This window comes from Ranitomeya imitator, chromosome 2 (genome assembly GCF_032444005.1).
Source record: "Ranitomeya imitator isolate aRanImi1 chromosome 2, aRanImi1.pri, whole genome shotgun sequence".
In the NCBI taxonomy this organism is placed as follows: domain Eukaryota; kingdom Metazoa; phylum Chordata; class Amphibia; order Anura; family Dendrobatidae; genus Ranitomeya; species Ranitomeya imitator.
Window position 1 is genome coordinate 285142714 of NC_091283.1, and position 24294 is coordinate 285167007.

The 24294-nt window shown below is 45.1% G+C and overlaps 1 pseudogene; it reads left to right on the top strand.

The window, feature by feature from the left end:
* Window positions 1-731: 731 nt before the first annotated feature.
* Window positions 732-7869, top strand: LOC138663187 (oocyte zinc finger protein XlCOF6-like; annotated as a pseudogene).
* The last annotated feature ends 16425 nt before the right edge of the window (window positions 7870-24294 follow it).

The window sequence follows — 24294 nt, forward strand, 5'->3', positions numbered from 1 at the left end:
GAGTGCGGCTCTGCGGGTGGAGGTCGGTGCTGGAGGCTCCATTATTCTCTATGTGGACTGCGGCTCTGCGGGTGGAGGTCGGTGCTGCAGGCTCCATTATTCTCTATGTGGAATGCGGCTCTGTGGGTGGAGGTCGGTGCTGGTGGCTCCATTATTCTCTATGTGGAGTGCGGCTCTGTGGGTGGAGGTCGGTGCTGGAGGCTCCATTATTCTCTATGTCGAGTGCGGCTCTGCGGGTGGAAGTAGGTGCTGGAGGCTCCATTATTCTCTATGTGGAGTGCGGCTCTGCGGGTGGAGGTCGGTGCTGGAGGCTCCATTATTCTCTATGTGGAGTGCGGCTCTGCGGGTGGAAGTAGGTGCTGGAGGCTCCATTATTCTCTATGTGGAGTGCGGCTCTGCGGGTGGAGGTCGGTGCTGGAGGCTCCATTATTCTCTATGTGGAGTGTGGCTCTGCGGGTGGAGGTCGGTGCTGGAGGCCCCATTATTCTCTATGTCGAGTGCAGCTCTGTGGGTGGAGGTCGGTGCTGGAGGCTCCATTATTCCCTATGTGGAGTGCGGCTCTGCGGGTGGAGGTCGGTGCTGGAGGCTCCATTATTCTCTATGTGAAGTGCGGGTGGAGGTCGGTGCTGGAGGCTCCATTATTCCCTATGTGGAGTGCGGCTCTGCGGGTGGAGGTCGGTGCTGGAGGCTCCATTATTCTCTATGTGGAGTGCAGCTCTGTGGGTGGAGGTCGGTGCTGGAGGCTCCATTATTCTCTATGTGGAGTGCGGCTCTGCGGGTGGAGGTCGGTGCTGGAGGCTCCATTATTCTCTATGTGGAGTGCGGCTCTGCTGGTGGAGGGTCCACAGCAGAACTGTAGCAGGTAAAGACCCCAATATCCACAGGTGTCTCTTCTAATTGGGGGGAAACTCTCACCTCTAATAATCCTCGGACAGTTCTGACGAACACAGTAAAGTGCCCCTTTATGGAGGTGACAGAAAGTCTGTTTAGTCCCTTTAGCTTCATAGTATCAGCTCTAATCCAATGGTGAGAGAGCGATTTACCCTGAAGAGTCACTGATTGTGGGGTTGTTATAAAATGTTATATTTATGGGGTTTGTGTTGTCTCCTTGTAAGAATCACAATGGTTTTCTTTTTTTTCAACTGATCGATACAAACGACCCAACTATGAAAGACGGGAACCAAGGAAACATGTATTACTCTCATAGTACGGGGCCTCACACAGTATTGATGGGAAACCTTCATATAGACGGCCGGTGGTGATGGAGTCAGTGACGGCCTCCGGCCAACTCTGTTTCTAGAGCTCTAGTAGAAGATGAATATGTCGTCCTCTTCATGAAGTAGTTATTTTTATGATGATTTTTATGATGTTACATCGGCATATCTTCTCATTCAGGTCTCTACACTATCGGATCCTCTAAGTGAAGATCTTCTATATAATATATAAGAGAACTTTCCTGGTTTACCTGTCAAGGATGGATATGGACAGAGACAAGATGGCGGAGAGGATATTACACCTCACCCTAGAGATCCTCTTCCGTCTTACTGGAGAGGTGAGAGATTCTGATGACATCACATTACATCATTCTTATCTATGGGAATAACAGATGGACAGAACTGGAGAGGTGAGGACTCTGGAAATGTCTGTAGTGAGATTTATTAATGTCTCTCCATAACCAGGATTACACGGTAGTGAAGAAGACCTCTAGTGAGCGCTGTCAGGACCCTGTGTCTGAGGGATGCGGAATACCCCTGAGCCCAGTCACGGGGCCTCCACCTCACCCCCTGATACATGAGGACATCAATGACCAGAAGATCCTAGAACTCACCTACAAGATGATTGAGCTGCTGACTGGAGAGGTGACACTGCTGGGAATGCTGGGACATAATACAGTAACACTATGAAGGGATCGGGGGATGACGGTATCATTGTATGTGTCAGGTTCCTATAAGGTGTCAGGATGTCGCCGTCTATTTCTCCATGGAGGAATGGGAGTATTTAGAAGGACACAAAGATCTGTACAAGGACGTCATGATGAAGGTTCCCCAGCCCCTCACATCACCAGGTAATAGACAGGACTAAATACACACGGCCTATAATTATCTGTATGTAAAGAATGAATTCAGTCCCTGTATGTGTTTCCTCCAGATCTATCCAGTAAGAGGACAACACCAGAGAGATGTCCCCGTCCTCTTCTTCCACAGGACTGTAAACATGAAGATCCCAATGTTCCTCAGAATCATCAGGTAGATGGAGAGAAGGAGTCATGAGATCTCCCCTGTGATGTGTAGACGGCTGTGAAGGTCTTGTGCTCAGTCTTGGTTTATCCTCCAGTATTATATGTTTTGGAAAAGGAAAAGACTGACCAGTTAGAATAAAAGAAGTTTATTTGGACATGATTAAAAATATAACAATAAAACAACCTAAAGGAGCACCTCTACGCCAGAAACATATCAGGTTGTTTTTATTGTTTTATTTTTAATCATGTCCAAATAAACTTCTTTTATTCTAACTGGTCAGTGTGCTGTAAACATATCCTTTCCATTTCCTACATTTGCTGAATGAACCAGCAGGTTCGGCACCCTCCAGACACATGCTAGCAAGCTCGCTTGGATTCCAGCTGGATACTACCCACATGGAGACTCCCTGTCCCTCCTTCCTGCCTATTATATGTTTTATTCTTGTGTAATGAGAACGGTGGGGATGGCAGGATTAGAGCTGATCATAGATGTGACTTCTCCATCTGTCTGTGACTTTTACAATATTTGTTTCAGGGTGAAGATCTGACCCATATTAATACTACAGAGACATATGTGAGGGGTGATGAGTGGTGTAAAGAGGAGATTCATACATATGGCTACCCAGGTGAGTAGTGACCACTAACTACAGAGAAGTCACAGATTCTTCTCAGTCACCGGCTGTTGTTGCTTTATCGGTGGTGTAGTCCTGCCGTATCACAATCGTGTGATCACCATTTTTCCTCTAGACCACAACTTTCTCTTCAATCCAAAACTGTTCAAATAACTTTAGCAGGGTGGATTTGATTTAAATCTAACTGATTTAAATCACGACTTAAATCACTAGTCAGTAAGGCTTGATTTAAATCAGTGATTTAAATCAAAGTTTCTACCTAACTGAATTTGACTCCGCAGAGGTCCCAGCCTCTTCTTCAAGGCAAAAATGTTACAACATGAACAGAGTTGAGAAAAAGACCTTAATCCTATTGTTCTACAAACCTATGAATACAGAATCAACCCCTTCAGTGCCAAGTCCAAGAAGTTAGACAATATGTTTCTGATTGTTTGGAGTGGAATAGATCTGCACAACACAAGAAGAATGTGAATTTAAGTGTGAGGAGGAGGAAGGGCAAGCAGACAAGAAAATGAAAGTGAAACTTTGAGCACAATACTGCAGCATAGCCACAGACAGACAAGTCTGGATCTGTTTGTGTGTACGATCTGAGGTTTATTACATTCTTTCCTTATAATGGCAGCAGGCCGTAAAAGAGACCCAGTTTGGGAATATTTTAATGAAGCTCCTTCGCCTATCGGTAAGGCAGGCATGCGTGCAAAATGCAAACGATGCAACAAAGAGATGCAAGGCCTGATGGCGCGAATGAGGCAACATCATGAGAAGATGAGTCATCTTCATCACCGCGCTTCTCATGATGTTGCCTCATTCGCGCCACCAGGCCTTGCATCTCTTTGTTGCATCGTTTGCATTTTGCACGCATGCCTGCCTTACCGATAGGCGAAGGAGCTTCATTAAAATATTCCCAAACTGGGTCTCTTTTACGGCCTGCTGCCATTATAAGGAAAGAATGTAATAAACCTCAGATCGTACACACAAACAGATCCAGACTTGTCTGTCTGTGGCTATGCTGCAGTATTGTGCTCAAAGTTTCACTTTCATTTTCTTGTCTGCTTGCCCTTCCTCCTCCTCCCACTTAGATTCACATTCTTCTTGTGTTGTGCAGATCTATTCCACTCCAAACAATTAGAAACATATTGTCTAACTTCTTGGACTTGGCACTGAAGGGGTTGATTCTGTATTCATAGGTTTGTAGAACAATAGGATTAAGGTCTTTTTCTCAACTCTGTTCATGTTGCCGTGAAGAAGAGGCTGGGACCTCTGCGGAGTCAAATTCAGTTTTGAGAACTGCGTAAGTAAAGCGAGCGTCTGTGATAATATAGGAGAGAAACTGCCCACTAATCCTACAGAAACCTCTGGAAGAGCATGGCATTGTGAATGTTACACATATACAGCCTTTATTCTACTGAGTTAAACAACTCAGCTTTATCTCATGATTGAAGAACCTTTGGATGGTAAAATATTTTCCTCAAAAAGCAGTTTATTGAAAAAAATCCGATTTTTGATTTTTAAAAAAAAAACATTGATTTTTATCCACCGTGGACTTCAGACATTAAAAGCTATTTTCTGTAGAACGTATAGCCTGGAGGATCCACCTACCCCCTGAAATTAGGAAATTCTGACCGTTACCTGCCCAGATCTGTATACTACAAAGACAAATAACCTCATACGTAGAATGTGCTGACAAGTTAAAAAATGACTTGAAGAAAAATGTTATAGTGGGCCTGTAAGAGAAAGCGGAGGGTAATGATGCTGTTGGCTTCCTAGAACCCTGATATCTTATTGGATGAATCTACCTTCTCTCCCTTCTGTGCTGCCGAATGTGATCATATGGTCCCTACAAGACCAGGTCCAGTCTTTCTGGCAGAACTTCACTTCTATGATCGACAACAGTAAAGGTGCAGTAAGGGCCAAGAGTGAATTTCTGTACAATAATAAGTTTCCCTTTATCCTGACTTTTCAATTTCTTTTAAAACCGACTATCATCAAACAGGATTGCGATAAACTACTTAAAACACATTACACCTGTGCCATGATATATTTCTAAGCTGTGCGTGGCTGATGGCTGTAATATACATTTATTCCCGCCTGCAGGAGATGTGTTGGCTCAAGCCCTGGTTTCATGCATTCACTCCACGTCATAAATTCCATTACTGCACAATCTCTCCTGAAATGGGGGCACTAATACTTTCTCTACTCTTTTCTTTGACTATCTAATATTTGTTCTTGAAACTCATCTGACAGAAAATATTGATCCTTACGATAGTTTAGATTGCAAAGAACCAACAAGACTCATTTATTACTGATGAAGACTGTTGATTTTGATCATTTCTTTAGATGTGTTATTGTCTATAGTCACAGTTTTTGACTACAGTAGTTAGGGTCCAAAATACTCTGATAACCATTTCCCGCAGCCAGCTTTGTGTTCCTTATCCGGGCCCATTTTTCAAATCTGACGTGTGTCACTTTATTTGGTGATAATTTTAGAATTCTTCGCAAAATGTAAGCCCGGTTTTTTTCACTTTCACAAAGTGGAATAGCAAACAGATGGACCTCACAAATTATTTAGCTATTTAAATCCAGATCTTATTGGAATAGTTTGCAGACACAATGTATCGAGAGCAGTGTTTGTGACCACCTGGCAGCTCAAAAGACGGCCACCATGAGCAGGCTTGGAGCTATCTACTCCATTTTCCCAATCCCAGGGATTGTCTTGCTCATCACCCAATTAACACATCTAGATGGATCTGGACTTACATAGAGACCCCCCAGGCTTGGGCTATATTGTTGCCTGCTGTTCGGTGGTGTAAAATGGGAAGAACAATAGTTAGATAGCCGGGTTAGAACCCGTAAGGCAGAGAAAATACAAAGTCAGAAGACGCAATAGTAGTCAACAAACAGGCTAGGATCACTACAGGATACAAATACACAAGCCGGGAGGTGAGCATAGAGAACTGAACCAGAGGAGAACATGGCTGTATCTGGCAGCTTCCTTCAATATGCGTTGAGCTTTTGTAGAAAATGGTGCTATCCAATTGGTGGAATCAGGGAGCAAATTACTTCAGCTGGACAGAACATGCACCCATACTGCCAGACTGGATTGCACTAATAGCCCCAGGCACCCTAATCTTAGTTGCTGAATTGAGCCTACATTGTCCAGAGCTTCTGGTTTCAACATTTACTCCATAACCAGCCCCACTGGTTCATCCTATGAGATTTTCTATTGGACTGTGAGCTGTCATTGTCTTGGTGAAGAATTCAATATTTTTACGTAATTTGCCATTTTTACAGACAGTTTAAGTAGAAATGTTAAATGACTTTCAAAGATATTTTATTCTTAAATAATAATTGGTTTATATCTTGGCAGATGACTGTACCAAGAGATCAGAGGGACAGCTGACACCTTCAATTTTTAAATCAGACGATTTTGAGATACCACAGGATACAATTGAAGTGAATGTCTTTACTCCAGATATACCATCATCCCTTCACAGCGATGATCTCTCATCTTATTCTTTGAAACAGGTCCTGCCTTCTGATTCATTAGCAACAACTAAGGAAAATCAGAGTCACAAAATAAGCATTAAAGACGGAAATACTCCTAAATCAGAGAAGCCATTTTCATATTCAGAATATGGAAACAGTTTTCTCATCGAAAAGTCTTTCCTTAAACATCCAAAAATTCACACGGTGGAGAAAAGATTTTCTTGTTCCAAGTGTGTAAAATTATTTATGCAAAAATCACATCTTGTTAGACACCAAAGAACTCACACAGGGGAGAAGCCTTTTTCCTGTTCAGAATGTGGGAAGTGTTTTAATCAGAAACCGTCTCTGGTTACGCACCAGAGAACCCACACAGGGGAGAAGCCGTTTTCCTGTTCAGAATGTGGGAAATGTTTTAACAAAAAATGGAATCTTGGTATACACCAACAAACCCACACAGGGGAGAAGCCTTTTTCCTGTTCAGAATGTGGGAAGTGTTTTAATCAGAAATCGTCTCTGGTTACGCACCAGAGAACCCACTCTGGGGAGAAGCCTTTTTCTTGTTCAGAATGTGGGAAATGTTTTAACTTTAAAGGGAATCTTGTTCAACACCAAAGAACCCACAAAGGGGATAAACCTTCTTCAAGTTCAAAATGTGAGAAATATTTTACACAGAAATCAGCTTTTGTTAATCACCAGAAAACTCACACATGAAAGAAGCCGTTTTCCTTTTCAGAATGTGGGAAATGTTTTGGCAAAAAATGGAATCTTGGTATACACCAACAAACCCACACAGGGGAGAAGTCTTTTTCATGTTCAGAATGTGGAAAATGTTTTAAAAACAAATCAACTTTGGTTAAGCACCAGAGAACCACATAGGGGAGAAGCCTTTTTCCTGTTCAGAATGTGGGAGTGTTATCTGAAATCATCTCTGGTTACCTACCATAGAACCCACTCCGGGGAGAAGCTTTTTTCTTGTTCGGAATGTGGGAAATGTTTTAACTTTAAAGGGAATCTAGTTAAACACCAAAGAACCCACAAAGTGATAAACCTTTTCATGTTCAGAATGTGGGAAATGTTTTAACCGGAAAGCAAATCTTAATAGCCACCTGAGAACCCACACAGGGGAGAAGCCTTTTCCATGTCTAGAATGTATGAAATGTTTTAATCGAAAATCAGATTTGCATAGGCACCAGAGAACACACTCAGGGGACAAACCTTTTTCCTGTCCAGAATGTGGGAACTATTTTAACCATAAATCAGATCTCATTATACACCAGAGAACCCACAGAGGGGAGAAGCCTTTTTCATGTTCATAATGTAGGAAATGTTTTACACTAAAATCAACTCTTTAACATCAGAAAATTTCACAAAGGGGTGAAGCCTTTTTCGTGTTCAGAATGTTGGAAATGTTTTTACCAAAAAGTATATTTCTTAAAGGTGTTGTCCATTGCTAGGAAAACCCCTTGTCATTTGTCATATTTGGCCTATTTCAAATAAAAATTATTCATACTCCCTTTCTGTGCTAGTGTTGTTCCAGTGGGCTTAGCACTCACGTTCCCGGGGCTCATATTAGGTTGTTACAAAATCAGTGCTGGCTTCACTGTTCCTGCCTTCGGATGTATTGAACATCAACAGGAAGCCATGGCCACCGCTGCTCTCTGACATACTCTTATTGTTTTGAAATGTCCAAAAGTGGAGACAGTGAACCATGTTTAAGAACGCACTTGCTTTTTAAACGCATCTGGTATTCTATTAGTCTTTTCCCTGTGATCCTTAAATACATTTTTCCTACATGTTTCAACCAAGAAAGAAAGAAAGACTTTTTGATACGACTATATTTTAACTTTTAAAAAATAAAGAATTCATCATTTAAAACATGTCTTGGATTTGTAGAGTAGAAACTGGATCGATCTTTACTTTTCCAGTGAGAAGGGTTTGTCCAAGCAGTGGACATCCCCTTTAAACATCAAAAATGGAATAGGACGTGACCACGTGCTGAAAATCCGCTGCACATATGGGTAGAGATTTGTGAGAAGAAGAGGCCAGTTGTGCAATACCAGCCTCAACACGCCCTTTGGTACTGTCCCTAAAGTGTGGGCATGGATGTTTGACATTTGTACAGTTCTTTAAGACTGAGGAGTCCACAAAGATGGTGAGCGGTGATGGCGCCATACTTCGTGCAACGATCCCACTTCTGTGCCTACTTAAACAGTCGCTGAAAATTAAACGAAACGAAATTGAAGCTATGCATGCGGAAGAGGTGGACATGGAGGAAGACATGAGACGGGGAGATACTACCAAGCTCAGCCTCATTTAATCAGATCAGTGCGCGTTGGATAGCAATGAAGAGGAGGAACAGGATCTAGTTGCTAGCACAACATAGTCTAGTACCCACACAAGCTTCGTCCTGTCTCTCCTATGTGGATAGGCTGAGGAGTTGGAGATGGAGAGAAGTCATCATGGTAGAGACAGGGAAGTGATGGCTGTAGTGAGCTTGGCACATATGGCCAATTTTATGTAGCGCTGCCTTTGCTATGATCCTCGCGTTTTACCTTGGCCAAAAAAGATTAGTGGTTGTCCTCCTTACTAGACCAATGCTACAAGGAAAACTTTGCATCTCTCCTTCTTGAGACTGAGAGGTTTTCTAAAATTCTGCTATACCAGAAGGCCATTGTGGAAAATATGTGGAAAAAATTACCATCAAACAATGCTAGCAGCATGAGCAAGCTTTGTTGCCTAACCAAGGAACAGAGGCGAGGGAAACACATAGCAGAGGCAGGGGTACATAGTCAAAGGCATGGTACAATTTAATTACAACAGCCTAGCTTCCAGTGCCTGATGACCTGGTATTTTTGACAAGGAGAGAATCATTTTTAAAGATGGTCAAGCAATACCTGGCTGACTAAACCATCGTACTCCCTAATTCCTCTGCGACCTTCAACTACTATTGGGTCTCAAAGCTGGACACCTGGCATGAGCTGTCCCTCTATTCCTTGGAGGTATTGTGCAGCCCTGCCGCTTGCGTCTTGTCTGAGAGAGTTTTATTGTGCTGCCGGGAAAGGTCAGAACAGGAACGTTCGCTTGAAAGCACAGAATTCTGACAGACTCACTCTCAAAAATGAACAAAGCCTATGCTTTATTAATTTTTTTAAGGCACTCCACTTTAACATTTTAAAATTAACATTTTATCTTAATTAACCAGATGTCTATTTTCAGTAATCCAGGAGGCATTGACTGTTGTATGTCTTTTGAATTTGTGTTTTTTGGATTGGTCAAGAAAACACAGATGATGTTTGTATTAGTCCGTAATATTGACTTGTAAGTTGACATTTGATGTAATATATTGTGCTGTTATACTGGATGACTAGATACGCAGGATAATTGAATAATGATCTTTGCTAATATGTTGATTACACATTGTCCAGGCCAGCTAGCTTATTGGCTTGCAAAACAGATGAGGGAAAACTAGGCAAATAGATTAAATAATCAAATAATGCGCGTTGACCTCATTTATCATTTTTCCCTTTTACCTCTGGATGCTGGCTTGAAGGACAGTTGCAAACTATAAAAATATTATTTTCACCTCTGTAACATACACCTCCATATACAGATTTACATCCAAAGAACCTTTTGACTCTTTACAGAAGAGCATGACTCGATCTCCATAGTTCTTACACAGGACACAGAGATCAGACAAGGTCTCATATTCAGGCCCAGCACCATGCCCCATTATACAGAAGAATAGCGCGATCTCCATAGTTCTTACACAGGACACGGAGATCAGACAAGGTCTTATTTTCAGGCCCCAGCGCCATGCCCCATTATACAGAAGAATAGCGCGATCTCCATAGTTCTTACACAGGACACAGATCAGACAAGGTCTCATTTTCAGGCCCCAGCGCCATGCCCCATTATACAGAAGAATAGCGCGATCTCCATAGTTCTTACACAGGACACAGAGATCAGACAAGGTCTCATATTCAGGCCCCAGCGCCATGCCCCATTATACAGAAGAATAGCACGATCTCCATAGTTCTTACACAGGACACAGAGATCAGACAAGGTCTCATATTCAGGCCCAGCACCATGCCCCATTATACAGAAGAATAGCGCGATCTCCATAGTTCTTACACAGGACACGGAGATCAGACAAGGTCTTATTTTCAGGCCCCAGCGCCATGCCCCATTATACAGAAGAATAGCGCGATCTCCATAGTTCTTACACAGGACACAGATCAGACAAGGTCTCATTTTCAGGCCCCAGCGCCATGCCCCATTATACAGAAGAATAGCACGATCTCCATAGTTCTTACACAGGATACAGGGATCAGACAAGGTCTCATATTCAGGCCCCAGCGCCATGCTCCATTATACAGAAGAATAGCACGATCTCCATAGTTCTTACACAGGATACAGGGATCAGACAAGGTCTCATATTAAGGCCCCAGCGCCATGCTCCATTATACAGAAGAATAGCGCTATCTCCATAGTTCTTAAATAGGACACAGATCAGACAAGGTCTCATTTTCAGGCCCCAGCGCCATGCCCCATTATACAGAAGAATAGCGCGATCTCCATAGTTCTTACACAGGACATAGATCAGACAAGGTCTCATATTCAGGCCCCAGCGCCATGCCCCATTATACAGAAGAATAGCACTATCTCCATAGTTCTTACACAGGACACAGAGATCAGACAAGGTCTCATATTCAGGCCTCAGCGCCATGCCCCATTATACAGAATAATAGCGCTATCTCCATAGTTCTTACACAGGACATAGATCAGACAAGGTCTCATATTCAGGCCCCAGCGCCATGCCCCATTATACAGAAGAATAGCGCGATCTTCTCCATAGTTCTTACACAGGACATAGATCAGACAAGGTCTCATATTCAGGCCCCAGCGCCATGCCCCATTATATAGAAGAATAGCGCGATCTCCATAGTTCTTACACAGGACACGGAGATCAGACAAGGTCTCATATTCAGGCCCCAGCGCCATGCCCCATTATACAGAAGAATAGCGCGATCTCCATAGTTCTTACACAGGATACAGGGATCAGACAAGGTCTCATATTCAGGCCCCAGCGCCATGCTCCATTATACAGAAGAATAGCGCTATCTCCATAGTTCTTACACAGGACATAGATCAGACAAGGTCTCATATTCAGGCCCCAGCGCCATGCCCCATTATACAGAAGAATAGCGCTATCTCCATAGTTCTTACACAGGACACAGAGATCAGACAAGGTCTCATATTCAGGCCCCAGCGCCATGCCCCATTATACAGAAGAATAGCGCGATCTCCATAGTTCTTACACAGGACATAGATCAGACAAGGTCTCATATTCAGGCCCCAGCGCCATGCCCGATTATACAGAAGAATAGCGCGATCTCCATAGTTCTTACACAGGACACAAAGATCAGACAAGGTCTCATATTCAGGCCCCAGCGCCATGCCCCATTATACAGAAGAATAGCGCGATCTCCATAGTTCTTACACAGGACACAAAGATCAGACAAGGTCTCATATTCAGGCCCCAGCGCCATGCCCCATTATACAGAAGAATAGCGCGATCTCCATAGTTTTAACACAGGACATAGAGATTAGACAAGGTCTCATATTCAGGCCCCAGCACCATGCCCCATTATACAGAAGAATAGCGCTATCTCCATAGTTCTTACACATGACACAGAGATCAGACAAGGTCTCATATTCAGGCCCCAGTGCCATGCCCCATTATACAGGAGAATAGCGCGATCTCCATAGTTCTTACACAGGACACACAGATCAGACAAGGTCTCATATTCAGGCCCCAGCGCCATGCCCCTTTATAAAGAAGAATAGCGCGATCTCCATAGTTCTTACACAGGACACAGAGATCAGACAAGGTCTCATATTCAGGCCCCAGCGCCATGCCCCATTATACAGAAGAATAGCGCGATCTCCATAGTTCTTACACGGGACATAGATCAGACAAGGTCTCATATTCAGGCCCCAGCGCCATGCCCCATTATACAGAAGAATAGCGCGATCTCCATAGTTCTTACACGGGACATAGATCAGACAAGGTCTCATATTCAGGCCCCAGCGCCATGACCCATTATACAGAAGAATAGCGCTATCTCCATAGTTATTACACAGGACACAGAGATCAGACAAGGTCTCATATTCAGGCCCTAGCGCCATGCCCCATTAGATAGAAGAATAGCGCGATCTCCATAGTTCTTACACAGGACACAGATATCAGACAAGGTCTCATATTCAGGCCTCAGCACCATGCCCCATTATACAGAAGAATAGCGCGATCTCCATAGTTCTTACACATTACACAGAGATCAGACAAGGTCTCATATTCCGTCCCCAGCACCATGCCCCATTATACAGGAGAATAGCGCTATCTCCATAGTTCTTACACAGGACTCAGAGATCAGACAAGGTCTCATATTCAGGCCCCAGCGCCATGCCCCATTATACAGAAGAATAACGCTATCTCCATAGTTCTTACACAGGACACAGATCAGACAAGGTCTCATTTTCAGGCCCCAGCGCCATGCCCCATTATACAGAAGAATAGCGCTATCTGCATAGTTCTTACACATGACACAGAGATCAGACAAGGTCTCATATTCAGGCCGCAGCGCCATGCCCCATTATACAGAAGAATAGTGCGATCTCCATAGTTCTTACACAGGACACAGAGATCAGACGAGATCTCATATTCATGCCCTAGCGCCATGCCCCATTATACAGAAGAATAGCGCGATCTCCATAGTTCTTACACAGGACACAGAGATCAGACAAGATCTCATATTCAGGCCCCAGGGCCATGCCCCATTATACAGAAGAATAGCGCGATCTCCATAGTTCTTACACAGGACTCAGAGATCAGACAAGGTCTCATATTCAGGCCCCAGCGCCATGCCCCATTATACAGAAGAATAGCGCGATCTCCATAGTTCTTACACAGGACACAGAGATCAGACAAGGTCTCATTCAGGCCCCAGCACCATGCCCCATTATACAGAAGAATAGCGCGATCTCCATAGTTCTTACACAGGACACACAGATCAGACAAGGTCTCATATTCAGGCCCCAGCGCCATGCCCCATTATACAGAAGATTAGCGCTATCTCCATAGTTCTTACACAGGACACAGATCAGACAAGGTCTCATTTTCAGACCCCAGCGCCATGCCCCATTATACAGAAGAATAGCGCGATCTCCATAGTTCTTACACAGAACACAGAGATCAGACAAGGTCTCATATTCAGGCCCCAGCGCCATGCCCCATTATACAGAAGAATAGCGCTATCTCCATAGGTCTTACACAGGACACAGAGATCAGACAAGGTCTCATATTCAGGCCCCAGCGCCATGCCCCATTATACAGAAGAATAGCGCGATCTCCATAGTTCTTACACAGGACACAGAGATCAGACAAGGTCTCATATTCAGGCCCCAGCGCCATGCCCCATTATACAGAAGAATAGCGCTATCTGCATAGTTCTTACACAAGACACAGAGATCAGACAAGGTCTCATTTTCAGGCCCCAGTGCCATGCTTCATTATACAGGAGAATAGCGCGATCTCCATAGTTCTTACACAGGACTCAGAGATCAGACAAGGTCTCATATTCTGGCCGCAGCACCATGCCCCATTATACAGAAGAATAGCGCTATCTCCATAGGTCTTACACAGGACACAGAGATCAGACAAGGTCTCATATTCAGGCCCCAGCGCCATGCCCCATTATACAGAAGATTAGCGCTATCTCCATAGTTCTTACACAGGACACAGATCAGACAACGTCTCATATTCAGGCCCCAGCGCCATGCCCATTATACAGAAGAATAGCGCGATCTCCATAGTTCTTACACAGGACATAGATCAGACAAGGTCTCATATTCAGGCCCCAGCGCCATGCCCCATTATACAGAAGAATAGCACGATCTCCATAGTTCTTACACAGGACACAGAGATCAGACAAGGTCTCATATTCAGGCCCCAGCGCCATGCCCCATTATACAGAAGGATCGCGCGATTTCCATAGTTCTTACACAGGACACAGAGATCAGACAAGGTCTCATATTCAGACCTCAGCACCATGCCCCATTATACAGAAGAATAGCGCGATCTTCATAGTTCTTACACAGGACACAGAGATCAGACAAGGTCTCATATTCAGGCCCCAGCGCCATGCCCCATTATACAGAAGAATAGCGCTATCTCCATAGTTCTTACACAGGACACAGAGATCAGACAAGGTCTCAAATTCCGTCCCCAGCACCATGCCCCATTATACAGGAGAATAGCACTATCTCCATAGTTCTTACACAGGACACAGAGATCAGACAAGGTCTCATATTCAGGCAGCAGCACCATGCCCCATTATACAGAAGAATAGCGCCAGCTCCATAGGTCTTACACTGGACACAGAGATCAGACAAGGTCTCATATTCAGGCCCCAGCGCCATGTCCCATTATACAGAAGAATAGTGCGATCTCCATAGTTCTTACACAGGACACAGAGATCAGACAAGATCTCATATTCAGGCCCCAGTGCCATGCCCCATTAGATAGAAGAATAGCGCGATCTCCATAGTTCATTATACAGGAGAATAGCGCTATCTCCATAGTTCTTACACAGGACACAGAGATCAGACAAGGTCTCATATTCAGGCCCCAGTGCCATGTCCCATTATACAGAAGAATAGTGCGATCTCCATAGTTCTTACACAGGACACAGAGATCAGACAAGATCTCATATTCAGGCCGCAGCACCATGCCCCATTATACAGAAGAAGAGCGCGATCTCCATAGTTCTTACACAGGACACAGAGATCAGACAAGGTCTCATATTCAGGCCGCAGCACCATGCCCCATTATACAGAAGAAGAGCGCGATCTCCATAGTTCTTACACAGGACACAGAGATCAGACAAGGTCTCATATTCAGGCCCCAGCGCCATGCCCCATTATACCGAAGAATAGCGCGATCTCCATAGTTCTTACACAGTACAAAGAGATCAGACAAGGTCTTATATTCAGGTCCCAGCGCCATGCCCCATTATACAGAAGAATAGCACGATCTCCATAGTTCTTACACAGGACACAGAGATCAGACAAGGTCTCATATTCAGGCCCCAGCACCATGCCCCATTATACAGAAGAATAGCGCTATCTCCATAGTTCTTACACAGGACACAGAGATCAGACAAGATCTCATATTCAGGCCCCAGTGCCATGCCCCATTATACAGAAGAATAGCGCGATCTTCATAGTTCTTACACAGGACACAGAGATCAGACAAGGTCTCATGTTCAGGCCCCAGCACCATGCCCCATTATACAGAAGAAGAGCGCTATCTCCATAGTTCTTACACAGGACTCAGAGATCAGACAAGGTCTCATATTCAGGCCGCAGCACCATGCCCCATTATACAGAAGAATAGCGCTATCTCTATAGTTCTTACACAGGACACAGAGATCAGACAAGGTCTTATATTCAGGTCCCAGCGCCATGCCCCATTATACAGAAGAATAGCACGATCTCCATAGTTCTTACACAGGACACAGAGATCAGACAAGGTCTCATATTCAGGCCCCAGCACCATGCCCCAATATACAGAAGAATAGCGCTATCTCCATAGGTCTTACACTGGACACAGAGATCAGACAAGGTCTCATATTCAGGCCCCAGCGCCATGTCCCATTATACAGAAGAATAGTGCGATCTCCATAGTTCTTACACAGGACACAGAGATCAGACAAGATCTCATATTCAGGCCCCAGTGCCATGCCCCATTATACAGAAGAAAAGCACGATCTCCATAGTTCTTACACAGGACACAGAGATCAGACAAGGTCTCATATTCAGGCCCTAGCGCCATGCCCCATTATACAGAAGGATAGTGCGATCTCCATAGTTCTTACACAGGACACAGAGATCAGACAAGGTCTCATATTCAGGCCCCAGCGCCATGCCCCATTATACAGAAGAATAGCACGATCTCCATAGTTCTTACACAGGACACAGAGATCAGACAAGGTCTCATATTCAGGCCCTAGCGCCATGCCCCATTATACAGAAGGATAGCGCGATCTCCATAGTTCTTACACAGGACACAGAGATCAGACAAGGTCTCATATTCAGGCCTCAGCACCATGCCCCATTATACAGAAGAATAGCGCGATCTTCATAGTTCTTACACAGGACACAGAGATCAGACAAGGTCTCATATTCCGTCCCCAGCACCATGCCCCATTATACAGGAGAATAGCACTATCTCCATAGTTCTTACACAGGACACAGAGATCAGACAAGGTCTCATATTCAGGCTGCAGCACCATGCCCCATTATACAGAAGAATAGCGCTATCTCCATAGGTCTTACACTGGACACAGAGATCCGACAAGGTCTCATATTCAGGCCCCAGTGCCATGCCCCATTAGATAGAAGAATAGCGCGATCTCCATAGTTCATTATACAGGAGAATAGCGCTATCTCCATAGTTCTTACACAGGACTCAGAGATCAGACAAGGTCTCATATTCAGGCCTCAGCACCATGCCCCATTATACAGAAGAATAGCGCGATCTTCATAGTTCTTACACAGGACACAGAGATCAGACAAGGTCTCATATTCCGTCCCCAGCACCATGCCCCATTATACAGGAGAATAGCGCTATCTCCATAGTTCTTACACAGGACACAGAGATCAGACAAGGTCTCATATTCAGGCCGCAGCACCATGCCCCATTATACAGAAGAATAGCGCTATCTCCATAGGTCTTACACTGGACACAGAGATCAGACAAGGTCTCATATTCAGGCCCCAGCGCCATGTCCCATTATACAGAAGAATAGTGCGATCTCCATAGTTCTTACACAGGACACAGAGATCAGACAAGATCTCATATTCAGGCCCCAGTGCCATGCCCCATTATACAGAAGAATAGCCTGATCTCCATAGTTCTTACACAGGACACAGAGATCAGACAAGGTCTCATATTCAGGCCCCAGCGCCATGCCCCATTATACAGAAGAATAGCCTGATCTCCATAGTTCTTACACAGGACACAGAGATCAGACAAGGTCTCCTATTCAGGCCCTAGCGCCATGCCCCATTATACAGAAGGATAGCGCGATCTCCATAGTTCTTACACAGGACACAGAGATCAGACAAGGTCTCATATTCAGGCCTCAGCACCATGCCCCATTATACAGAAGAATAGCGCGATCTTCATAGTTCTTACACAGGACACAGAGATCAGACAAGGTCTCATATTCCGTCCCCAGCACCATGCCCCATTATACAGGAGAATAGCACTATCTCCATAGTTCTTACACAGGACACAGAGATCAGACAAGGTCTCATATTCAGGCTGCAGCACCATGCCCCATTATACAGAAGAATAGCGCTATCTCCATAGGTCTTACACTGGACACAGAGATCCGACAAGGTCTCATATTCAGGCCCCAGTGCCATGCCCCATTAGATAGAAGAATAGCGCGATCTCCATAGTTCATTATACAGGAGAATAGCGCTATCTCCATAGTTCTTACACAGGACTCAGAGATCAGACAAGGTCTCATATTCAGGCCTCAGCACAATGCCCCATTATACAGAAGAATAGCGCGATCTTCATAGTTCTTACACAGGACACAGAGATCAGACAAGGTCTCATATTCCGTCCCCAGCACCATGCCCCATTATACAGGAGAATAGCGCTATCTCCATAGTTCTTACACAGGACACAGAGATCAGACAAGGTCTCATATTCAGGCCGCAGCACCATGCCCCATTATACAGGAGAATAGCGCTATCTCCATAGTTCTTACACAGGACACAGAGATCAGACAAGATCTCATATTCAGGCCCCAGTGCCATGCCCCATTATACAGAAGAATAGCGCGATCTCCATAGTTCTTACACAGGACACAGAGATCAGACAAGGTCTCATATTCAGGCCGCAGCACCATGCCCCATTATACAGAAGAATAGCGCTATCTACATAGGTCTTACACTGGACACAGAGATCAGACAAGGTCTCATATTCCGTCCCCAGCACCATGCCCCATTATACAGGAGAATAGCACTATCTCCATAGTTCTTACACAGGACACAGAGATCAGACAAGGTCTCATATTCAGGCTGCAGCACCATGCCCCATTATACAGAAGAATAGCGCTATCTCCATAGGTCTTACACTGGACACAGAGATCCGACAAGGTCTCATATTCAGGCCCCAGTTCCATGCCCCATTAGATAGAAGAATAGCGCGATCTCCATAGTTCATTATACAGGAGAATAGCGCTATCTCCATAGTTCTTACACAGGACACAGAGATCAGACAAGATCTCATATTCAGGCCCCAGCGCCATGCCCCATTATACAGAAGAATAGTGCGATCTCCATAGTTCTTACACAGGACACAGAGATCAGACAAGATCTCATATTCAGGCCCCAGCGCCATGCCCCATTATACAGAAGAATAGCGCTATCTCCATAGTTCTTACACAGGACACAGAGATCAGACAAGATCTCATATTCAGGCCCCAGCGCCATGTCCCATTATACAGAAGAATAGTGCGATCTCCATAGTTCTTACACAGGACACAGAGATCAGACAAGATCTCATATTCAGGCCCCAGTGCCATGCCCCATTATACAGAAGAATAGCGCAATCTCCATAGTTCTTACACAGGACACAGAGATCAGACAAGGTCTCATATTTAGGCCCCAGCACCATGCCCCATTATACAGAAGAATAGCGCAATCTCCATAGTTCTTACACAGGACACAGAGATCAGACAAGGTTTCATATTCTGTCCCCAGCACCATGCCCCATTATACAGAAGAATAGCGCGATCTCCATAGTTCTTACACAGGACACAGAGATCAGACAAGGTCTCATATTCCGTCCCCAGCACCATGCCCCATTATACAGAAGAATAGCGCGATCTCCATAGTTCTTACACAGGACTCAGAGATCAGACAAGGTCTCATATTCAGGCCCCAGCGCCATGCCCCATTATACAGAAGAATAGCGCGATCTCCATAGTTAATACACAGGACACAGAGATCAGACAAGGTCTCATATTCAGTTCCCAGCGCCATGCCCCATTATACAGAAGAATAGAACGATCTTCATAGTTCTTACACAGGACACAGAGATCAGACAAGGTCTCATATTCAGGCCCCAGCGCCATGCCCCATTATACAGAAGAATAGCGCGATCTCCATAGTTCTTACAAAGGACACAGAGATCAGACGAGGTCTCATATTCAGGCCCCAGCGCCATGCTCCATTATACAGGAGAATAGCGCGATCTCCATAGTTCTTACACAGGACACAGAGATCAGACAAGGTCTCATATTCAGGCCCCAGTGCCATGCCCCATTATACAGAAGAATAGCGCGATCTCCATAGTTCTTACACAGGACACAGAGATCAGACAAGGTCTGATATTCAGGCCCCAGTGCCATGCCCCATTATACAGAAGAATAGCGCGATCTTTTCCATAGTTCTTACACAGGACACAGAGATCAGACAAGGTCTCATATTCAGGCCCCAGCGCCATGCCCCATTATACAGAATAATAGTGCGATCTCCATAGTTCTTACACAGGACACAGAGATCAGACAAGGTCTCATATTTATGCCCCAGCACCATGCCCCATTATACAGAAGAATAGCGCTATCTCCATAGTTCTTACACAGGACACAGAGATCAGACAAGGTTTCATATTCAGGCTCTAGCGCCATGCCCCATTATACAGAAGAATAGCGCGATCTCCATAGTTCTTACACAGGACATAGAGATCAGACAAGGTCTCATATTCAGGCCCCAGCACCATGCCCCATTATGCAGAATAATAGCGCGATCTCCATACTTCTTACACAGGACGCAGAGATCAGACAAGGTCTCATATTCAGGCCCCAGCGCCATGCCCCATTATACAGAAGAATAGCGCTATCTCCATAGTTCTTACACAGGACTCAGAGATCAGACAAGGTCTCATATTCAGGCCCCAGCACCATGCCCCATTATACAGAAGAATAGCGCTATCTCCATAGTTCTTACACAGGACACAGAGATCAGACAAGGTCTCATATTCAGGCCCCAGCGCCATGCTCCATTATACAGAAGAATAGCGCGATCTCCATAGTTCTTACACAGGACACAGAGATCAGACAAGGTTTCATATTCAGGCTCCAGCGCCATGCCCCATTATACAGAAGAATAGCGCGATCTCCATAGTTCTTACACAGGACATAGAGATCAGACAAGGTCTCATATTCAGGCCCCAGCACCATGCCCCATTATGCAGAAGAATAGCGCGATCTCCTTACTTCTTACACAGGACACAGAGATCAGACAAGGTCTCATATTCAGGCCCCAGCGCCATGCCCCATTATACAGAAGAATAGCGCGATCTCCATAGTTCTTACACAAGACACAGAGATCAGACAAGGTCTCATATTCAGGCCCCAGCACCATGCCCCATTATACAGAAGAATAGCGCTATCTCCATAGTTCTTACACAGGACTCAGAGATCAGACAAGGTCTCATATTCAGGCCCCAGCACCATGCCCCATTATACAGAAGAATAGCGCGATCTCCATAGTTCTTACACAGGACACAGAGATCAGACAAGGTCTCATATTCAGGCCCCAGCGCCATGCTCCATTATACAGAAGAATAGCGCGATCTCCATAGTTCTTACACAGGACACAGAGATCAGACAAGGTCTCATATTCAGGCCCCAGCGCCATGCTCCATTATACAGAAGAATAGCGCTATCTCCATAGTTCTTACACAGGACACAGAGATCAGACAAGGTCTCATATTCAGGCCCCAGCGCCATGCTCCATTATACAGAAGAATAGCGCGATCTCCATAGTTCTTACACAGGACACAGAGATCAGACAAGGTCTCATATTCAGGCCCCAGCGCCATGCTCCATTATACAGAAGAATAGCGCCTTCTCCATAGTTCTTACACAGGACACAGAGATCAGACAAGGTCTCATATTCAGGCCCCAGCGCCATGCTCCATTATACAGAAGAATAGCGCTATCTCCATAGTTCTTACACAGGACTCAGAGATCAGACAAGGTCTCATATTCAGGCCCCAGCGCCATGCCCCATTATACAGAAGAATAGCGCGATCTCCATAGTTCTTACACAGGACATAGAGATCAGACAAGGTCTCATATTCAGGCCCCAGCACCATGCCCCATTATGCAGAAGAATAGCGCGATCTCCATACTTCTTACACAGGACGCAGAGATCAGACAAGGTCTCATATTCAGGCCCCAACGCCATGCCCCATTATACAGAAGAATAGCGCTATCTCCATAGTTCTTACACAGGACTCAGAGATCAGACAAGGTCTCATATTCAGGCCCCAGCGCCATGCCCCATTATACAGAAGAATAGCGCTATCTCCATAGTTCTTACACAGGACTCAGAGATCAGACAAGGTCTCATATTCAGGCCCCAGCGCCATGCCCCATTATACAGAAGAATAGCGCGATCTCCATAGTTCTTACACAGGACACAGAGATCAGACAAGGTCTCATATTCAGGCCCCAGCACCATGCCCCATTATACAGAAGAAAAGCGCGATCTCCATAGTTCTTACACAGGACACAGAGATCAGACAAGGTGTCATATTCCGTCCCCAGCACCATGCCCCATTATACAGAAGAATAGCGCGATCTCCATAGTTCTTACACAGGACTCAGAGATCAGACAAGGTCTCATATTCAGGTCCCAGCGCCATGCCCCATTATACTGAAGAATAGCACGATCTCCATAGTGCTTACACAGGACACAGAGATCAGACAAGGTCTCATATTCAGGTCCCAGCGCCATGCCCCATTATACAGAAGAATAGCACGATCTCCATAGTTCTTACACAGGACACAGAGATCAGACAAGGTCTCATATTCAGGCCCCAGCGCCATGCCCCATTATACAGAAGAATAGCGCGATCTCCATAGTTCTTACACAGGACACAGAGATCAGACGAGGTCTCATATTCAGGCCCCAGCGCCATGCTCCATTATACAGGAGAATAGCGCGATCTCCATAGTTCTTACACAGGACACAGAGATCAGACAAGGTCTCATTCAGGCCCCAGCACCATGCCCCATTATACAGAAGAATAGCCTGATCTCCATAGTTCTTACACAGGACACAGAGATCAGACAAGGTCTCATATTTAGGCCCCAGCACCATGCCCCATTATGCAGAAGAATAGCGCGATCTCCATACTTCTTACACAGGACGCAGAGATCAGACAAGGTCTCATATTCAGGCCCCAGCGCCATGCCCCATTATACAGAAGAATAGCGCGATCTCCATAGTTCTTACACAGGACTCAGAGATCAGACAAGGTCTCATATTCAGGCCCCAGCGCCATGCCCCATTATACAGAAGAATAGCGCGATCTCCATATTTCTTACACAGGACTCAGAGATCAGACAAGGTCTCATATTCAGGCCCCAGCGCCATGCCCCATTATACAGAAGAATAGCGCGATCTCCATAGTTCTTACACAGGACTCAGAGATCAGACAAGGTCTCATATTCAGGCCCCAGCGCCATGCCCCATTATACAGAAGAATAGCGCGATCTCCATAGTTCTTACACAGGACACATAGATCAGACAAGGTCTCATATTCAGGCCCCAGCGCCATGCCCCATTATACAGAAGAATAGCGCGATCTCCATAGTTCTTACACATTACACAGAGATCAGACAAGGTCTCATATTCAGCACCAGCGCCATGCCCCATTATACAGAAGAATAGCGCTATCTCCATAGTTCTTACACAGGACACAGAGATCATACAAGGTCTCATATTCAGGCCCCAGCGTCATGCCCCATTATACAGAAGAATAGCGCTATCTCCATAGTTCTTACACAGGACACAGAGATCAGACAAGGTCTCATATTTAGGCCCAAGCACCTTGCCCCATTATACAGAAGAATAGCGCTATCTCCATAGTTCTTACACAGGACACAGAGATCAGACAAGGTCTCATATTCAGGCCCCAGCACCATGCCCCATTATGCAGAAGAATAGCGCGATCTCCATACTTCTTACACAGGACGCAGAGATCAGACAAGGTCTCATATTCAGGCCCCAGCGCCATGCCCCATTATACAGAAGAATAGCGCTATCTCCATAGTTCTTCCACAGGACTCAGAGATCAGACAAGGTCTCATATTCAGGCCCCAGCGCCATGCCCCATTATACAGAAGAATAGCGCGATATCCATAGTTCTTACACAGGACACAGAGATCAGACAAGGTCTCATATTCAGGCCCCAGCGCCATGCCCCATTATACAGAAGAATAGCGCGATCTCCATAGTTCTTACACAGGACATAGATCAGACAAGGTCTCATATTCAGGCCCCAGCGCCATGCCCCATTATACAGAAGAATAGCGCTATCTCCATAGTTATTACACAGGACACAGAGATCAGACAAGGTCTCATATTCAGGCCCTAGCGCCATGCCCCATTATATAGAAGAATAGCGCGATCTCCATAGTTCTTACACAGGACACAGAGATCAGACAAGGTCTCATATTCAGGCCTCAGCACCATGCCCCATTATACAGAAGAATAGCGCGATCTTCATAGTTCTTACACAGGACTCAGAGATCAGACAAGGTCTCATATTCAGGCCCCAGCGCCATGCCCCATTATACAGAAGAATAGCGCTATCTCCATAGTTCTTACACAGGACACAGAGATCAGACAAGGTCTCATATTCAGGCCCCAGCACCATGCCCCATTATACATAAGAATAGCACGATTTCCATAGTTCTTACACAGGACATAGATCAGACAAGGTCTCATATTCAGGCCCCAGCGCCATGCTTCATTATACAGAAGAATAGCGCGATCTCCATA